This window comes from Lissotriton vulgaris, chromosome 2_1, assembly GCF_964263255.1.
Source record: "Lissotriton vulgaris chromosome 2_1, aLisVul1.2, whole genome shotgun sequence".
Taxonomy (NCBI): domain Eukaryota; kingdom Metazoa; phylum Chordata; class Amphibia; order Caudata; family Salamandridae; genus Lissotriton; species Lissotriton vulgaris.
Genome location: NC_141687.1, coordinates 1,898,835,874 through 1,898,855,517, shown reverse-complemented (window position 1 = coordinate 1,898,855,517; position 19,644 = coordinate 1,898,835,874).

The window sequence follows — 19,644 nt, the reverse complement described above, 5'->3', positions numbered from 1 at the left end:
CCCACACAACTTACCACATCTGCCGTCGCAGATGACCTGGCCCCGGGAAATTCTCCAGGAGGGGGCTGTAGCCCCTCCTACCCAGGAAGGGGCCTTGACCGCCTTTCCTTTCCTTTCGGCGGCCCATCCTTAGAAGGGACCGCCTACCCCGTTGAGGGGCCAATGGCCACCTCCCTCGAGCGCTCCCATCCGTAATGGGTGACGCCCACTCATAGGGATCTTCCAATTAGTGCTCACCGATCATGACCTTACCGCCCGACCAAAATAAATACGACAGTTCTAAACTAAATGACTAATTTACTAAAGACAGCAAAAACAGCAACTTTATTAATAACATGCTACTGATCAACACTAGAGAAGGATAACTTTATTTGCAAAACATACCACAAATTGACCATTCTTTATTGCATATTTAAAATTTATCACGATAATAATCCGAACCTGTAAACAAAATTAGAGTTACCACATCAAACTTTATTCAAAACCACTTGCTGTCCTCAGGGGCTGGTGGGTGGGTCAAAAATGGCTCTTCGTTCCGTCTCGAGCTCACGTGCAGCGAGGTGGTGCAGCTTCAGAGCACAGGAACAAGAGGATGCTTCCTTGGCTTGTTGCTCCTTTTATCCGTCTTCAGGGCGGGCGTAAACCCGCCCCGGCCTGCCCCGAGGGCGTGGCCGGCCGCGTTAGTGTCTAGGCCAGCCCACACCAGGGCGGGAAAAAGGCGCGCCCCGGCTACGCCACTTCGGGCATACCAGCCGAGACTCACCTCCCGCCCAAGATGGCTTCCCGGGGGGATCGTGGTACTCCACCATACGTTCGGGGGGACCGAAGGGTCGCCCCTTTCCATATGGCTGAGATACCCGCCACCCCCTCTCAACACAATCCCCAAAGGATGGGAAACCGGAAACAGTTCTGAACTTTTGGAAGACTGGAGGGAGTGACCCTCCCGGCCGTATTTATTAAAATATGAAACAAAATTAAAACATTAAAATAACAGTTTCATATTATGTACAATTTCTTTACCACATTGCGATGTTTTGGCTAACCTTAACATATTCTCTAATACAAAGGTTCTCCTAGCCGAACTAACATCCTACAAAACATTTAACTTGAAATTTTTGAAATTGTACATCCTAACGTTTAAGGGCCAACGGCAAGGTCGTAACCGGTGTCAAGATCCCTAAACCAGAAATATCCCCCTCACTTGTGAGGGGCGACCACACAGAGGTGTACCTCGAGTGCAACTACCAATTTCCCTTGACTTGACGGGGGCCCCAATAAACTCGACGCCACTTAAAGGTCGTCTGAGGACTCGTGTGAGGTATCTAGAAGGTAGCGTAGACCCCCCCCCAAACCCCACACAACTTACCACATCTGCCGTCGCAGATGACCTGGCCCCGGGAAATTCTCCAGGAGGAGGCTGTAGCCCCTCCTACCCAGGAAGGGGCCTTGACCGCCTTTCCTTTCCTTTCGGCGGCCCATCCTTAGAAGGGACCGCCTACCCCGTTGAGGGGCCAATGGCCACCTCCCTCGAGCGCTCCCATCCGTAATGGGTGACGCCGACTCATAGGGATCTTCCAATTAGTGCTCACCGATCATGACCTTACCGCCACAGGCCGGATAGTTGACCGGCTATCCGGACCCCCCACAACACTCCTACCTAAAGGTCATGTCTTAAAGTCTTTAGCCAAGCTACACAGTCACCTATGAGTAACTCGTTCCCCACCCGGGACAAATGAACACCATCCCCCAAATACATACTGTCACCCGTAATACAACCATGGGAAATAGAATGCAGTGTATTGGAACGGAACAATCGACTCATTTTGTTATTAATTTTTCTTACCGAATGATTCAGAGCAGAAACAGAAATAGCCCCCCGCCATACTTTCCGTGGGATCATATGTGACCATGCAATCGTGCACCCTGGAACTCTCCTCGCCAACCAACTTACAGTGGAAAGCATCGCCTCAAGAAGAAGTCGTCTACCAGTGGTGACCAAATCATTGCCCCCAAGATGTACTATGACTATATCCGGCGGTGACCTTGTCCGCCCTAGCAAACCCTCAAAGAATGATTGAAACTGGTCAATACAGAGTCCGCCCCTTCCGTAGAAGGACACACTGTACCCGTATTCCCCAGCTACGTGAATCATGTCACCTGCTTTGAATACGTCCGCGGCACGCCTCACGTATGAGTGGCCCACGACCCACACCTCCTTTTTCACAGCCGGTGAAGTCTGACCGCTGGCCCGGTGTTGGGTCGACTGCATAGTCCGCCCCGCCTCGTAGGCTTGCGCAACTGAAACCAAACAAAAACAAGAAGCGTGAGTACATCATTACAGCTTCACAACATGTGCAACCGCACATACCTCTTATAACAATTGGAGGACCAACGCCCCACACGTTTAACTTGTTCGACATTCAGACCCCTGGCTGTAGCCTCTGTAGCAGCCCCTATCCGAAAGGAATGGGTCCCAAACTCGCCCGGGTTCAAGCCCGCAGCAGTAATTGACATCGCAAGCACCCGCTGAAACTGAAACCTCGTCAGTGGGGTGGCGTCAGCGTGTCTCAACAAGGTCCCCCCCCATGATGCCACCCTTTGTGCTAAATATTCCTCTACACAACTCACCGGGCACATGGAGGAGCCGGGGATCCTTTGTATTACTATACAATCACCCATCGCCCCCTGATCGGTCTTGGACCTGACAAACGAGACAGTCATTGTCTCCCCTCTGATCTGAACGTGCTCTTGGCACAGTCCCCCCATCATGTCCTGCTTGTTCCTTGCCACTAATTCGCTTACCCGCATAGCCCCATGGAATGCCAGCGTAAAAGCGGCTCGGAATAACACTGTTTCATACTGGGTTGAACATGTTGCAGGGAGTCTAGATAATAACAGGGCCAACCTATCCAGACCTATCGGGCGCCTTTCATCTACTCTGCGACCCTCAAGGCGTTGCCACCCACGTAGCGCTTTTTGCACAACGAAAGACGCTGTCGGGTCCTGGATCCCATGAGCCCTAGCCACAAAGGAAATGGCGGCCCGATGCCTCTGGGCCGTAGCCACTGATTTGCCTGCCTGTCGTAACGACAGTAGGAATTTCACTACCAACTCCTCCTGGCCCCAAAGCTCCCCTCTAGCCGCCCCCAAAAAGGCCCAATAGAAACGGAACGCCCCTTCATATGCCTTCCTCGTCCTGGGTGCTAAACTCTCTCCCACGAGGTCCTGTAATTCGGGGCACCGAGAGACCAGGGAGCTTCGGGAAAGGGTGCTGCCACCGGGTCCGCTGTGGGCAGAAAACCCCAGAAGGCCTGCATACGAAAACGAGAAAGCGCATCAGCCGCCTGGTTCATCACCCCCGGGACATGTCGTGCCTTAAATAGTGCATTCAATTGCATACACAATAACACAATTTCCTTGAGCAATCTCAGAATCCATTTGCATCGTGCTGCCTGGCTATTGATACACTCAACCATGGTCATGTTATCAGACCAGAATACCACAGAGTGATCTCTGAACCCCTCGGGCCAAGTTCTCAGGGCCACCAGAATGGGAAAAAGTTCTAGGAAAGCAATGTTGCTTGTCAGACCACTATCATGCCACCATGACGGCCATCTTTGTGCCGACCACTGAGTGCCGAATATGGCACCAAAACCAATACTCCCTGCCGAATCTGTCCACAGCCCCAGCTCCTCAGAGGACACGGCCGGTTTGTTCCAGACAATTCGACCATTGAAATCCGCCAGAAATGCCAACCAAGTGCGCATGTCCTGGCGAACCTCTGCCGAGAGCCTTGTGCGATGATGACCCTCCTTCAGGCCGACCATGGCTTGAGCGATCGAGCGAGAAAAGGGGCGGGCCATCGGTATAACTCTCAGGGCAAAATTCAACTGCCCCACCAATTGCTGTAATTGATGCAGCTTAACCTTAGACTCACTTATACACATTTGCAGGGATGCCCTGAACCTTAACACTTTGTCACCTGGTAAACGAAAACAACCTTCCTCGGAATCGAGCTCGATCCCCAGAAACTCGAGGCAAGTCGAGGGACCCACAGTCTTACCTGGTGCCAATGGCACGCCAAACTGATTCATCAAGACACAAAATGCATTCAAAGCCTGTCCACATTCCGGATCCCCGGCTGCCCCAAGAAACAAAAAGTCATCGAGATAATGCATAACATGTTGAAACCCCGTCTTCTTTGTGAAGACCCATTGCAGGAAGCAACTGAACTTTTCGAAATAGGCACACGATATAGAGCACCCCATCGGCATACACCTATCCATGTAATAGTGACCCTGAAACATGAAACCAAGGAGACGCTGATCGTCTGGATGTACCGGGAGCAACCGGAACGCTGACTCGATATCAGATTTTGCCATCAGCGCACCGGGCCCCAGGCGATTCAATATGGCTACGGCCTCATCGAAGGATGCGTACCGCACCGAACACACTTCCGGGTCTATCGCATCGTTCACGGAAAGACCACGTGGGGCTGATAAATTATGTATCAGCCGAAACTCACCCGGGTCCTTCTTGGGGACCACCCCTAAAGGGGAACAAACAAAGTTAGCAACTGGTGGCACATTAAATGGACCGGCGACTCGACCTCGAGCCACCTCCTTCCCAATCTTTTCCTGTACCACAGTCGTATGCTGTAAGACCGATATCTGGTTTTTACATTTTGCTATACCCTGAAACTCCCCTACTGGGATGCGGAAACCATATAAAAACCCGTTCCGCAACACCCCAGCGGAAGCGTGATCCGGGTATTCGCTGAGCCAGGGAATCATTGCCATGGTATCAATTGGGGTAGGTAAAGGTGCCCCTCGGACTATGTCAGACCTGTTTGGCGCCTCCTCTACCCCCGTTATCACCCGTTTTGGCTCTGCACATGGACTCAGGATGGGATGATTGCCCACACCCCCCACATTCGTGTCTAAATTTGCATGACCCCTGGGGCCTAGTACATTTCCCCCTGTTAAAGTTCCAACAAACCCCCCTTTTACCTGCGTTGCCGGTTGGCCTCGAGTGATTGTCGTTAATCGTACCTGATCGAAAGGGCGTCCTCGCATATTGGCGGGAGGATTCACCAACGTTACTCCCTACCAACGGCACCTTCAACATACCAGAGTCCTCCATTTTGGACCAGGACACAGAATCATAACAATCCCAAGTTAAGTTTTTATCATGCTCTTTCGCTTTTCTGAAAATATTATCGTAACAAAACCAATGATTGCCCTCGTGAGATACTGAATACCCCATGATCCGTGACTGATAAATCGGCAATTCGGGCAGCAATTCGGGCCTACGTTCACCCAAGATGGATGTAAAGACCCCCCATGCTTTGCCCCAATTACCAATGTTTTCATTTACCTTAAAGGCGGCCATCTTTGCGCGCCAAACACTCGGATGCATGAGCTCCTTCTGGCTCCTAACATGCTCCATTTCATAATGATCGGTAAGCAACGAGAAAATGTTTATATATTCCCCTGCCCATATCTTCTCTTTGATAGCCAGAGGGACATGCTGACCCAATTTTTCCCTTCGAGAGGGTGCCGACTCATCCCTCGCAATCGGCAACGGCCGCTTACCTGAACCGGAAGCTGCATCTGCGACTGGAACTGGTGGCGATGGTGCCTTCGTCGCTTCCCTTGTTTCCCGCAGCTGCCTCATCAACACCTGCGCATCGTCAGCCGTGGCGCCCTTGCTATCTTTACCCAACCACGCTGCTAATTGTGCTGCCAGCTCAGGCGGCATATCCTACCCGGACACGGGGGTGACCACTACGGGAATCGGATTCCCCTCCTCCGGCACAGGAGTGGGTGCTTCGAGTGGGGTACAGGGAACTGGGACGTCTCCCCCAGCTGCTCCCCTTCTGGGCCTCTTGCCTTTCCCTCCTGGCGCTGCTCCTGCCAGAGGACGTTTCGGCCCCCCTTCCTCGTCTTTCTCCGCCATCCGCTTCTTTAGGTCGGTCACCTCCTTCATGAGAACACGCAGCATCTGGTCGGTAGTCATTCGCTTTCCCGCCTTCTTAGGCATTCTCCGACAGAGTATCTGCAAAACAAACAAGAAAGATTACAACGCTCAAAAATGGCTCTTCGTTCCGTCTCGAGCTCACGTGCAGCGAGGTGGTGCAGCTTCAGAGCACAGGAACAAGAGGATGCTTCCTTGGCTTGTTGCTCCTTTTATCCGTCTTCAGGGCGGGCGTAAACCCGCCCCGGCCTGCCCCGAGGGCGTGGCCGGCCACGTTAGTGTCTAGGCCAGCCCACACCAGGGCGGGAAAAAGGCGCGCCCCGGCTACGCCACTTCGGGCATACCAGCCGAGACTCACCTCCCGCCCAAGATGGCTTCCCGGGGGGATCGTGGTACTCCACCATACGTTCGGGGGGACCGAAGGGTCGCCCCTTTCCATAAGTATACTACATTGCAGAAAAATGTAAAAGACTGTATATATTAAAGGGAATTAAGTCTCTGAAGAAGAGGAAGCACACTCACCCTTGGTTCGTGCTAGAGACAAACCAAATGAGGACAGTGACTGCACTGGAAGCAGTTTAGAAAAGAAGGAAAATGCAAGGGCTCTGGAAGTTGTCAATGGAAAGTGTGTGTATCTCAAAATGGTACATAGGTCGCCTCAGGATGAGACATGTGGTGGTCAGTAGCGGCTGCTACCGGGGAGTAGTGGTGGACGGGGGAGGGGGGGTCGCTTGTATAAAAAAAAAGAAAAAGGGGGAAAAAATAAAGAAAAAGAAAAACGCACTTACCTTCGTAGCGGCCGGCTCTCCTCTCTCCACTTCATCCACGAGTCACACAGGAACAGGAAGCCCCCAGGATCCCTTTGCCGATCACAATGCTGCCTTACAGCAGCGTTGTGATTGGTCTGAGCACCGTGCAAACGACTCCTCTCCCTGCTCTGCAGCCAGAACAGCCCCACCCTGCTCACACCTTTACTGTGCCAGAGAATAGTGAAAAATGAAATGATAATAAAATTGTTACTATAATTACATTTTTCTTGTTGGGCAACAGTCCTACGCTTTCGTGGGGAAGCTGCCCCTGTAGTCCATTCTGCTGTCACTCAACAAACTAGGCCATTTACATCTCTTCTGCACTTGACTCTCAGGGTAGTGAGGGGGATTATTCAAATTCAGGCCTGTCCTAATGGAAAGAGGAGTACTTTACTGTCATAGTGAAACCTAATATCATACACACTAATATGGCTGAGTTCAGGGTTTAATGATTCAGTTTACAGGTTCTAGTTAAATGCCCCATCACCTTTAATGTCTTATTTCTGGTTCCTATCATGCCCCACAAATATTTGTAGAATTTAGTGAGAATAATACGTCATAGGTAGTGAGAAGTGCAACTTCACTAAATGACCACTATGTCAGGCAACCCATAAGTTTGTTTGTATAATTTTGACCAGAATAAATAAATGCTGTTAACATTACATCTCTTACAGAATGAGTATCCTTACATTTCAAGCCACAGTCTCTCAGTCTTTTATTTTTAGATCTTGTAGGAGAGTAGGATCTGCTTCTTATGATTACCCCCACATTTTGCTGATGTATCACTGTTTTTGACTTAGACTGACTGAGATCCTGCTATTCAGGACCCCAGTCAATCTGCTTTCTCCTCTAAATTGATTGCATGTACTTTAGGTACACTCCAGACCCGTATCAGTCCATAGTATATGGTACACCTTGTACCCAGGACATAGGTACCCCAGAGGCCCTCCCAGGGGCTGAAGCATGTATTGTGCCACCCCTGAGAGGCAATTCAAAATGACACCACAGATCTGTTACTGCAGCCTGTGTAATGTGGTTCATGCACCCCTTACTTAGATATAGGTTCCCTATATCTATTCTAAATCACTACACATATAAACCCCTATGGCAGACCTTAACAATCCTGAAGGCAGGGTGCTGGGCTTTATGTCAGAGCGTGCCCCTGCATGAGTAGGGCCCCTCTGCAGCCTTCGGAACCTATTTTCCAGGGTTGTCTGTGATGCAGGCAACCATATATATTTAAGTGCATTATAACCTTGCGGTAAATGCTAACGTTAAAAAGGCTGATTAGAAACATGTCGTGTTTGGTGTCAAACGCCTTGGAATCATACCTCCCAGCCAGTAACTTGTGGGGGAGGTATGATTCCACCTGCCTAGAGGGACTTATGTGAAACACCGGTACACAGGGAAGAGGAGTGACGCCCCGGCCAGGGTGACTGACGCTGGACGCTGGGGGTCACCGTTCAAGCACCAGCGGCAGGTCAGCCCAGCACCATGTGACTCTGGGCAATAGCTTAATTTTCCTGACCGCCTCCAGCGCCGGGATGGCTACGGGTAGCTGTGCGCTTTACAAATACTGGATTTACTCAGTACCAGCTTTCTGGATCTGGATATCACACAATGGATGCTGCCAGCCACAGACACAAGTCTAGGCACTTTGTCCAGTGAAGTCGTCGTTGTTATACCATTAATTTAGTATATGGGTCGGTCTCCTCCTGGAGCCCGCTGTGTATTGTGCTATTTACTGTTGTTCTATTGATTAGGTATTGTGTGTTTTGTGCTCTAATCTCATTTAGAGATTAGTAGATAGTGTTTAGTACTAAATACATATATTTTATATAACACTTGTGTGGTTCTCTTTTCATTTGATTACTCAGGAGAATCTGATCTGGTAAAACAAGCTGCTTTACATTCCTTCAAGATTTAGCGTGAAGGCTGCTCTCCATAGCTATCACTAGGATAGCTTTCATAAAGTTTATCTTTGACCTAATCACCCTAAGGTTCATTTATCTCTGGTGCAAGGTGCCCACTTTAATTAGTGAACAACAAAATTGCCTATACCATGTATTATTTTAAGCTAACACTTTTCAGGTCAAACAAAAAAGCTTTTAGTTTGTACTTGTATTTTATTTATACCATTTACTTTGAATCTTACGTATTTATCTATTTATACCATTTGTGTATGAAAAGGAAACACCAATTCATTCTACAAAACTTATAAACACATAGACCAATATTTACAAAATCACATTTACATTCAACATATTGACTAAAAACATGCTTGACATTTCTACATCCAAAATACAAAACAGTTTACAAAAACAAACATTCAATTGTATCGTGAAAGTTTTCGAATGAGTGAATCTATATCCAATTTATAGACCGAGTAGAAACAAAGGAGCACAAAATGCCAAAAGGTAACCAAATTTTGTTCTAGCAGAAACTAATTCAAGCTGTCATAACACATTGCTAAATTCTTTGTTCCTTATTTCATTGTGCGCTCCTTAATTTTGCAGACGCGTTTCGAATCCAGGGAAGCCAATTCCCGGATTCTCATCAGGGCTTTGTCACTTTCTGGGCAAGTTAGCGGAGGAGTCCTCTCGATCTTACTACCAGGCTCTTTTCCCAGTCTTTCACTCTGTAATGTTTGCAACAGGTTCACCTTATTCAATCGTGTGGCAACTCTTCTTAAGGAGTCAGTTGGATCTTTCATAAATCGCTGGTTTGGCCCAAAAACGAAACCGTTCTTGTTTCTAATCGAAATCTCTGTGGGTGCCGATTCGCTGTTTTCTCTAGTTTTTTAAAGTCCCGTAATTTAATCTTTGTCGCATTCCCAGGGATCAGGAACTGCATCTTAACTTAAAGCTGCTGCTGAATTTGAGGTCACGCTATGGACCGCTTTCATGCATACTTTACTATGTACTTCTGTGTGGGTTTAAACTACACCTAATGCTTTGCATTTGTTTGTTTCAGTGTCCTTTAAAAATCCTTGCTTGCTAGTGGTCAGTCCTGCCTCTTTGTCCCTACTTTTCAGGTCGAGCCTAGGCAGTGCGCATGCGCTGTGTGCAAGACCTGTTGTAACAACAAAACAACTTTTGTCCCACCTGCTGCCTACCATATGTAGAATCCAATGCAGTTCTTCTTTGTTGGCTCGTTGCCACCTCTTAACTGGTTTGTTTAGTCAATAAGTCAATTTCATTGAAGGCCGAGGAGCACTGGCCATGTACAGTTTCTGTACGCTTTCTGGGTTCAAAAGTTATTTAGGCGAACTCGTTTTCCTCTGCTGCCCTTCCATGCATTACAAGCTCAGCTCATGTCTCACTCTGCCCTCCACCCACCTCCATCTCCTGTCAATGATTGCTTTTATTTTTCCAGCCACTGCTCACTTCCCTGTGACATACAACCACCACCAAACAATGCTGTTGCAGTATCCAAAAGACACACAGATGATGGACAGAATGCAGAGCAAATCAAACATTCAACCCCTGTCAAGAGATTTGGGTTAAATCCATCATTCTTTTGCTCACCATGCCAACTTAGTTTAGACCCAGCCATATGCAAATCAGTCTTGACCATGTTCCTCATGGGAACAGTCTAGCCAAGAACTGCCAAGCCAGGTCCTCCCTGGACCGGACACAAGCATCCTGGGGATCAGCCCTCATCAGCTAGGCTAGCTTGAATCCTTTGACACAGTGAGCCTGGGACCCACATCTTTGCATGCCCAGCACACTTAGGAAGAGAAAGCAAAGGACACACAGATAATGGACGGAATGCCAAGCAAATCAAACATTCGCCCCCAGTCAAGAGATCTGGGTTAAATACATTGTTCTTCTGCTCACCATGCCACCCCAGGTTAGGCCCAGCCATACACAAATCAGTCTTGACCCTGTTGCTTATGGGAACAGTCCAGCCCGAACTGCCAAGGCAGTTCCTCCCTGACCGGAAACAAGTATCCTGGGCCCGGTTTCAGGGCATCACCCTTCATCAGGCTAGCTTGAATCCGGTGACACAGTGAGCCCGGTATCCACATCTGAGCATACCAACACACTTAGGGTGAGAAAGAAAAAGACACACAGATGATGGACGTAACGAAGAGCAAATCATACATTCACCCCCCAGTTAAGAGATCTGGATTATGCCACTGGTTTCAAGCTAGCTTGGCTGATGTGACGGCCTGAAACCGGTCACAGGATGCTTGTTTTCTAATCCAGGGAGAACATGGCCTGGCTGTTCGGGCTGGTCTGTTCTCATGGGGAAAAGGGTCAAGGCTGCTTTGCATATGGCTGGGTCCAAACTGAAATGCAGTAGCAAACAAAATAACAATGGATTAAACCTAGATCTGTGGCTAGGGGTGACTGTTTGATAATCATCAACATTCCATCCATCATCATTTTGTGTTGCATTTTCACCCTAAGTGGTAAGGGTATGCCCAGACGTACGTCCCATACTTGCTACGGCACCAGTTTCAAGCTAGCCTGGCTGATGAAGGGTGATGACATGAAACCGGTCCCAGGATGCTTGTTTTCAGATCCAGGGAGGACCTGGCCTGGCAGTTCGGGCTAGACTTTTTCCATGGGGAACAGAGTCAAGGCTGATTTGCATATGGCTGGGTCCAAACTGGAATGGCCTGGCAAGTAAAATAACAATGGAAGAAACCCAGAATTGTGACTGGGAGTGAATGTTTCACAATGTTCAACATTCCTTCCAACATCTTTTTGTGTTGCAGCTGCAGTATCCAGTGCCAAAGGTTGAGAGCATCATTCTCCTGCATTAGAAACAGCAACATACTAGGCACACATCTAATTTTCACACAAATATTTATTCATTTTAAAAACATATTTAATTTTAGCGCAGCTGCATTTTGAATTACATACACTTTTCAATTAAAATTTTTACTTTTTGATTTACACATAAACATAGGTTCTCTTCAGGAGGTTTATTAGTCCTAGATTTCAACCACGTGAAAAAAGTGTATTTTTTTGAGCTGCGTTTGTAAGAGGCTGGCTTAGTATATGGTGCAAACTGATTTAAGTGAGGCAACCCCAACCTTTATCGTGATTTTAGTAGTCTTTGATGACCTTTGAAGCTCTCAAAGTGGTAGCTGTGTAGAGCAGCCTTCAGGGTTATCTTGAAAGAGTGTTAAGCAGCTTGTTTTACCAGGCTAATCATGTAGTGTAGGTTAAACGAAAAACAACCACACAGTGTATATATAAAAATATGTCTACTTGCTACACATTGCTATATCTCCTACTCGGAGATATAAACACAAATTCACAATAATACTTCAACTGCAAAAAGGTAAGTAGCACAAAATACAGTTGTCTCCAGAGGAAGACCAAACCATATATTGAGAAAGTGGAATGCGAACTGTGGCCAAAGTCGGGACTTGGACCAGAAGACTCAGAGGAGCTGAGGGGCACAAGGAACAACCCAAGGTAAGTACCCAGGAACCCCAAGGAGGCTGTGTGCAGAGTGGCAAGACAGCCATGTGTCAAATTGAAGTTAATGGGAAGGTCGCAGTTGCAATTTCGGAGAAGAAGGACCATTCCCAGTGGACCCTTAAGAAACCCCGTGGAAGGTAGAAGGTTGGAGAATCCTCCCATCCGTCAATATCCCAGGAACCAAGATACCTACACCAGGAATCCAGGTGCATAGGTGCGAAGTGACGTCGTAAACTGCCATAGACGACAATGGAGGACTTCAAGAAAGATGCAGCTGGAGAAGAGTGTGCAGGGTTCTGGCAGAATCCAAGGGTGGATTCTTGAAGTGAAGAACCTGTAAGCAGAGGGGGCAGTGTCTATGCTACTCAGGGGTGAGCAATGGCCACAGATGCTGGATGTTTCAGAAGAGTTGGTGGTGACCTTGTTGCTGCAGCTGTGAGGACCAGGTGATGCTGAGGCAAACCAGGAGCCATGCACAAGCTGTCACACGTCGGAAGTCGAGAACCAGGGGGTCAGTATCTGGCGGGAGCAGCAACAAGCCTTGGCAGCTGCAACAGGTGTGGAAAATGAAGAAAGAGCGATGATGGGCCCAGCAAGGTCCGAAGGATTTACCAAGAGCAGAAGAGTCAGAGCAGTCCGGAGCAAGCAGGGAAGCCCACAAGAGCAGAAAAAGACCCTCAGGAAGATCCACAGGCCGAAGGCACATGCTCACCAAAAAGGAAGGCTCACCGTGCAGAGGATGCAGTGACGATGTTGTACTTGGCAAGAAGAGATACTGGTGGCTGGAGCTTCTTGTAGCCCAAAGATCTCTGGAGTGCCGAGCTAACAAGCCCTGGCAAAGGCAAGTCAATGAGGTGCACAGGGATTTGGTCCCAGCAGTTCCGACAAGGAATACTGGCTTCAAAATTGCAGTGAGGACAGGTCAGGCCTCAAGGGAGTTGCAGGACTACCACCAGTCTGTGGGACCTCAGGCGCCGCAGACTGGTCAGCTTTGTTGCGGTGCCTGCAGATGCAGTGACGTGACTCCTTCACTCCAAAGGAGATTACTTCTTGCCCACAAGTCTGTTGAAGATCCTGGAAGAAGCACAGATACAGACAACAAAGAAGACTTGCAGAATAGCGATACTAGGAGCAGATGGAGTCTTCCTTGATGCAGCCTCGTTTCCAGGCAAAGACCAGCAAAGTCCAAGTGTCCAGATGGTCGAAGAGTGACGTGGTTTCAGGCTTGAGCTTTGTCCCACAAATAATCTGAGGACCCACCCACAGTTAAGCCCTTAAATACCCTAAGAGGGGGTTAGGATGGCTCAGGGGTCTGTCCCAAACAAGGGGCTGGACAAAGGGAAGTATACTCCTATGTTCTTTGTCCAGTTTCACGCCAGACAGATCTAAGGACTTCCTGAACTGATTCAAATTGGAGTATGCAAGAAGGGCACCAAAAGCGCCCTTCAAAGCAATATGGTGAAGCTGGCAACCACCCCCATTCCAGCCCAATACATTAAGTTGTTTCTGGGAGGTGGTTACACCTCCCTGTAACAGGAAACCTATTGTTTTACCTTCCCCTGCTTGAGCTTGGTTCAGCAGCTGGAGGGAAGAATCGTGTGTGTGGTCGGCAGCAGCATTAGTTTGCAGTCCTACCCTGAAAGGCAGTAAAAAGGAGTACAGGCGGTTACCCAAGGGAACCCTCATTCCACAACAAGGGAATTAGTGTTAGGGTATGACTCCAACATGTTTGATACCAAACATGACCGGGATCGGTGCAGCCACTATATAATTAGACATCTCTTAATGACTGATGCCCACTGTATCAAAAGGGCTGACAGCACTTACAAAATCCTGCTCCAGAGTTTGTAGTGGTGTCCTGCTCATGCAGGGCACCCTCGCGCTTATAACTAAGCACCCTGTCTTCAGGACTGAAGAGCCTGCCATAAGGGGGACCTATAGGTTTTAACTGTAGTGTCCTCAGACATAAGGAAACTTATATCTGTCATTAGAGGTGCAAGCAGTAACTCACTTAGGCTGCAATGGCAGGCTTGTAGTCACAGTTTGAGTGGTCTCTCATGGGTGGCACAATACATGCTGCAGCCCATAGGAGACCCATGGTGTACCTATACCCTGTGTACCTCAGTACCATATACTAGGGACTTACAAGGGTACACCAGCAGCAAATTGTGGTTTTACAAAAGTACTTACCAAAGACACATTCAGGAAAAAAGTACAGTTACTGGGGTCCGGAGTGGCAGGATCCCCGTCAGACTAGTCAAAACCACATTGACACCAGGTAAAAAGTGGGAGTAACCATTGTAGTATGGTCTCAGGTCTGCTTTGCACGCATGTTATGTTAGCATGGCTTATAAGAAGTGTAAACACCATTTTAACTTTTGCTGCTTTTGCACACAACACTGCATAGCTGTTTTTGTACGTTAGCCTTCACGAAGGTCTATACATGAGAAAATGTTTGTTTTCGGCATCTCTAGACTTACATCGTGCCCCTAGTCCGAACAGTGAGTGCTGAGCCGTCAAGGTTATCAAAACATGTTAGCTGTTTTTTTACATGTCTGTGTACCGCTCTCTAGACACAACAGTTTGGCAGATGTGAGCCAAGTAAGATTCTGGCGTCCTTATTATCATACACTCGCCATGATTTCACACACTTGGAAGATTCTCGTTTCCAGGGATGCAGAAAGACTATTCTGATCCAGGTGTAATTTACACTTACTGAGTGGAAAGGTAATGGGGTCCCCCAAAACAAGTCCAAGAGACCTTCAATAGTTTATAATACATAGTTCCTATATAGGGAGGGTGTTAAAACTAGGCGCGATAGGACCTGTTTTCACTATCATTGTAATATGATTCCTGCTTTTGTATTTTATGGAATTGTAACCATGCTGACCATATTATTCTTAATCATATGTCTGCTTATGTTGGGTAAAAATACTGCACATGAGATCACGTCGTTAAAATAAATGTTTTAACCTTACCGTGTCTCTTATTTACTCCTGTTGTGGACTTGTATGAGAGTATAACAAAAGAGTGTTCTCACTTCCCACCATTTCTGAGATGGTTCTAAGTCGCATGTTCTAGGTTGTCAAATCATTGGTTACTTTGCTATAAGACGAAGGGCTAAGGTGACACTGATGCTAGCTGGTTGCATTTTTTCTGGGTATGAAGGTGTGTTTCTCGTACACCACAATTCACTGATGCCCTAGGTCTCTGTGCACAGTTTTGTGTATGAGCAGGATCCTTGCAACACCATGTTAGAAGTATCCTATCTTCCGACAGCGTTTAAATACATTTTATCCTCAGAAAGGTATTTAGCCATAAGTTTCCAGCCCGCACATTCAAGGAACTTATCGCACACAGCGCCAGCTGGTTTTGAGACAATTGCCCAGAAAGTTCTGCTATTTGCAGAGCACATCATGCCTCAAGTTCCTGGCTGTGCTTGCGAGGCTGCCCCGTTGCCAGCGTCACAGCCCCTGTTTGTCCCACAGATGTCCGAGCCTCAGCTCCTGGCAGGCACAGGCAGTGCAGTCAGCAGCAGCCACCCACCAAGTAAAACGGGTAACCAGAGGCTGCTTCTTTGTGCTTCCTAGTTGCTGGAGCCCTTTGCTTCTTAGGTGCCTGGTTGTGCCTGTGATGCAGCCCCGTTACTAGCGTCACTGCCCCTGGCCCTGCCTCAGCTCATATCAGATGTGGGCAGTGCATTCAGCAGCAGCTGCCTGCCTAATAAAACAGGTAACTGGAGTCTGCCTCTCCTTGCTTCCTGTACCAACACAAGCTCTGTGGCCTTTTTATAATGTTAACGCATGTGCAGCCCATAAATGATACAATCCATGATTCACCGTGCTAATAGCACTAACCTTCCGGCAAAGCCACTTAAAGGAATGTAATAAGTGCAAAATATTGTAATTTTGGGTCATTGTGTTAAAAGTATGTGCCAGGCAGATCATTAAAGCAGTTGCTCAAAAGTGGTTGCCAAAGTATTCTACAACCACAGTGCTGCTTATTACTTAGCTCTCCCTGGGGCATATTACCAAGCAGGGCAATAGGCAATTATCGCTGGTTTAGCGGCCGTTTTCGGCCGCTAAGCGGCGATAATTCTATCGCTCTATTAGCAAGCAGTCGCTAACAGCAGTTAGCGACAGCTTTAGGCGATAGCGAGCGGTTTGGGGCCCGCTTTGCATGTCAGCGATATTTATCGCTAATGACATGCAAAGTGGGCGTACCCAACCTGTTAGCGACTGAAAGCAGTCGCTAACGTCGCTATCGCCTATTAGCAAGGCAGGCGTAGCGATGGAAATATTCCCGCTATCACCAAAAACTAATGCCTGCTCAGACCAGTTCTTAGCCATGTTATCCAATGGGAGGTGGATAACATGGCTAAGAGCATTTCATCGCTAATGCGTGAATATCGCTGTATTCTCAGCGATATTCACGCATTTCGCCTAATTTTTATCACTTTTGAGATAAACCTTGCTAATAGCAAGTTATCTCAGCGATAATTTCCGGCGATGCTTAGCGATAAACAATTTATTGCTAAGCCTAGTTAGCGATAAATATCGCTAATCGTTGGTAATATGCCCCTCTGTCTTTCTGAATAAAAGCCACATTCCCTTTTAGTGAAGTCTGAGTCCATGTCTGTCTCTTTAAGAATAAATTGAACAAATAGCAAACTTTGGCTTCCTAAGTACTTTAGCTTCTTTTCACAGAAGACTGCTAGAAGCTCCTTAACAAAGAGGTTTTATTGCCTCATTAGTCAAACCGGTATAGATGTGAAAACGATTACATAGGAATCTGGGTATTTAGAAAGTCACCATTTCATCTGACTTCCTTAGGATGCGCTGTCTTTTCCTAAATGCCATATGCCCAAAAAAACACCTGTATTAGCATCAACTTTCTCACTGCAGTGAAGAAATGGGAATATATTCATAATTGCATTTTTTGTTGTATTTTATTATCATGGTAATTATTTTACGATATTACTTTTGGCACACCATGATTATTATTTAGTTACAAAACTAAAAGGACTATAACATATTTTCATAAAACATGTTTATTTATTACAAACAGTACCTCGTTGTCATAAAATAACATAGAGAATGCGGGTAGTGGTACATGATACTTTGTTTGTAACATTTATCAAGGAAACAGCTTCAAAATGGTTGCCCGTAAACTGTTATAGTGCTGCTGACTTGCATGGAGGCACTTGTCTTTCTGTCTGTGCATTAAAAAGTCTTCAAATGTGTCCATAAATATTTCCAGAGACAAACATGTATTCCTAAATCAGACTGCATAATCTACTGTGTAACAATTGTATAGCTCTTCAATTACCTAGTGGCACAGCACCCAGAATAGCAAACCACATGATTGAATTCCAATACATAACACTCCAAAACACAAAATACCGTTCCACATAATTTCACTTCATAACACACAGTTCCACTCCACATACTTCCAATACACTCAAGACCACAACTTTACCATCCACATATTTCTACTGCACACCATACCACATATTTACACTACACAAATCCATTCCACACCACACAATACCATGCCACACAGTTCCACAATTCATTCAAATCCATACCCCTATAATTCCACTTCACACCACATACCTACACTCCATAACACAAAGGTAATATACATTGCCATTACCAGGGCCAATAGCTTCAACTCAAGCAAATGTGGGACCTATTGCATGTCCTATGCTTGTTTCTCTTTGTTACTCCCTGGAAGCATGGACTAAGTACTGCATCATCACACTATGGTAGTTTATCCATACTTTCTGAGACAATTTTTTTTTAATGGTTTCCTGCCCTGTTACTATTTGCCTGTGTTCAGCTTCGGTGCTGTAGCCGCTTACATTTTAATATAGCATTCCTCCATCACACTTCCTCTTAATGCCACAGTTGTGTTAGTGCTGGTTGTGTACTCTCAGCCCCTTAAGCACTGTGCGGTCCAGCATCGGCAGGCTTACTCAGCATCTGTTAACTCGCCGTACAGGCCTCGCACCACCCCACCTTAACCCTATTAAGCACATGTGCAATCTGCTGCCAGGGGCCATGAAATACAGCTCGCTCGTTATTTCTCCTATGATCATTGTTGGGGCGGGGAAGGTTACTCCTTCCAGTGAGCACAGGAAGCAGGAAACTAGTAGTCCCTTTTCTGTTTCAACTGGCTGTACCGCCAGCTGATGGAGAAGGAGGAATCTTGGAGCCCAAAGATGGAGTTCGGGGACTTTGTGGGACTGTATTCAAAGGCCCTGCACACCTCAGGGATCTCCCCCACTCTATTGGGAGAGCCTGCACCACAAGCTGGCAAACGAGGTGGGTCGGAGTCACTCTAATTGTTGCAGTGGGCTGTGCTTTACAAACACATACTTTGAGCTGCTATGTGGCACCATCATTAAATACTGTTGATGAATGGAATCCAGGCACCGGTCCTGTCTACACTGAAATGGGCATTTTCCCACATAACATATGCAGAATTAATGTACGTGATTGGTCAACAAAGGAGGATGATTTACTCCAGACGGCAGGGTTTGGCAGAAGTTTACATTGAACGCTTTCGGCTGGCTTCTCGACTGTGATAGTAATTGGTGGAAATAAGCATGGTACCGCCTCCATGTGGGTTCGCCGAGGGTTTGGTTTGCTTCTGGTGATGCAGGTTCCCTTGCTTAAATGGACTAACTAGGGGTAGCATTTAATTACTGTTACATGAAAACACTGCTATAGCTGACATGTGGTCTAAAGACCTATACCCCCACTAGCACAATCAAGTGGCTCCAAAAAGTGTAGTGCATCCTCCAGGTTGACCAATTTGGCCCTCGTGCTGGCTACAGGTATGATTACTTCCCATTGTAAGTCTAAGGCCCAGATTTACATAAAGTCACAGAATACAGCGCAACCGCCAAAAATGCTGTGCTGCATAGTGTGACAGTGAGGGAGCAGGAGAGCACCATATCTACAGAGTTATGGCTCTCTCCTTTCCTCACCCTTGTGCCGGCTCTGATTTCAGCTGGTGTGCACCAGGCACACATCTTAGTGCCATAGTGCCCACAGGTTTTGTACAGGTTCTGTACAAAATACCATACATAGACACACTTTAAAACGTTTCCTACTTTGTATGTGTGCTGCACAGTGCAGCAGGCATGCAAAGTCAAAAAGAAAGGAGAAATAAAAACAATTCTCCTCCTATCACTTCCTTTTAAATGGCATTAACTTTTTGCAGTCAATCCCTGCTGTCCATTGTTTATAGATAGGGTTTTGAGTAAAAAAAAATGGGTGGTAGCATGGGACCGCCCAGGTACCACCCATGTGATACCCCCGTGGCGCTATGTATTACAAAGCAATGCTTTGTTCTGCTTTGCATTACTTTTAGGGTACTTTCAAAAATATGTTTTGTGCTGGTGACGCTAA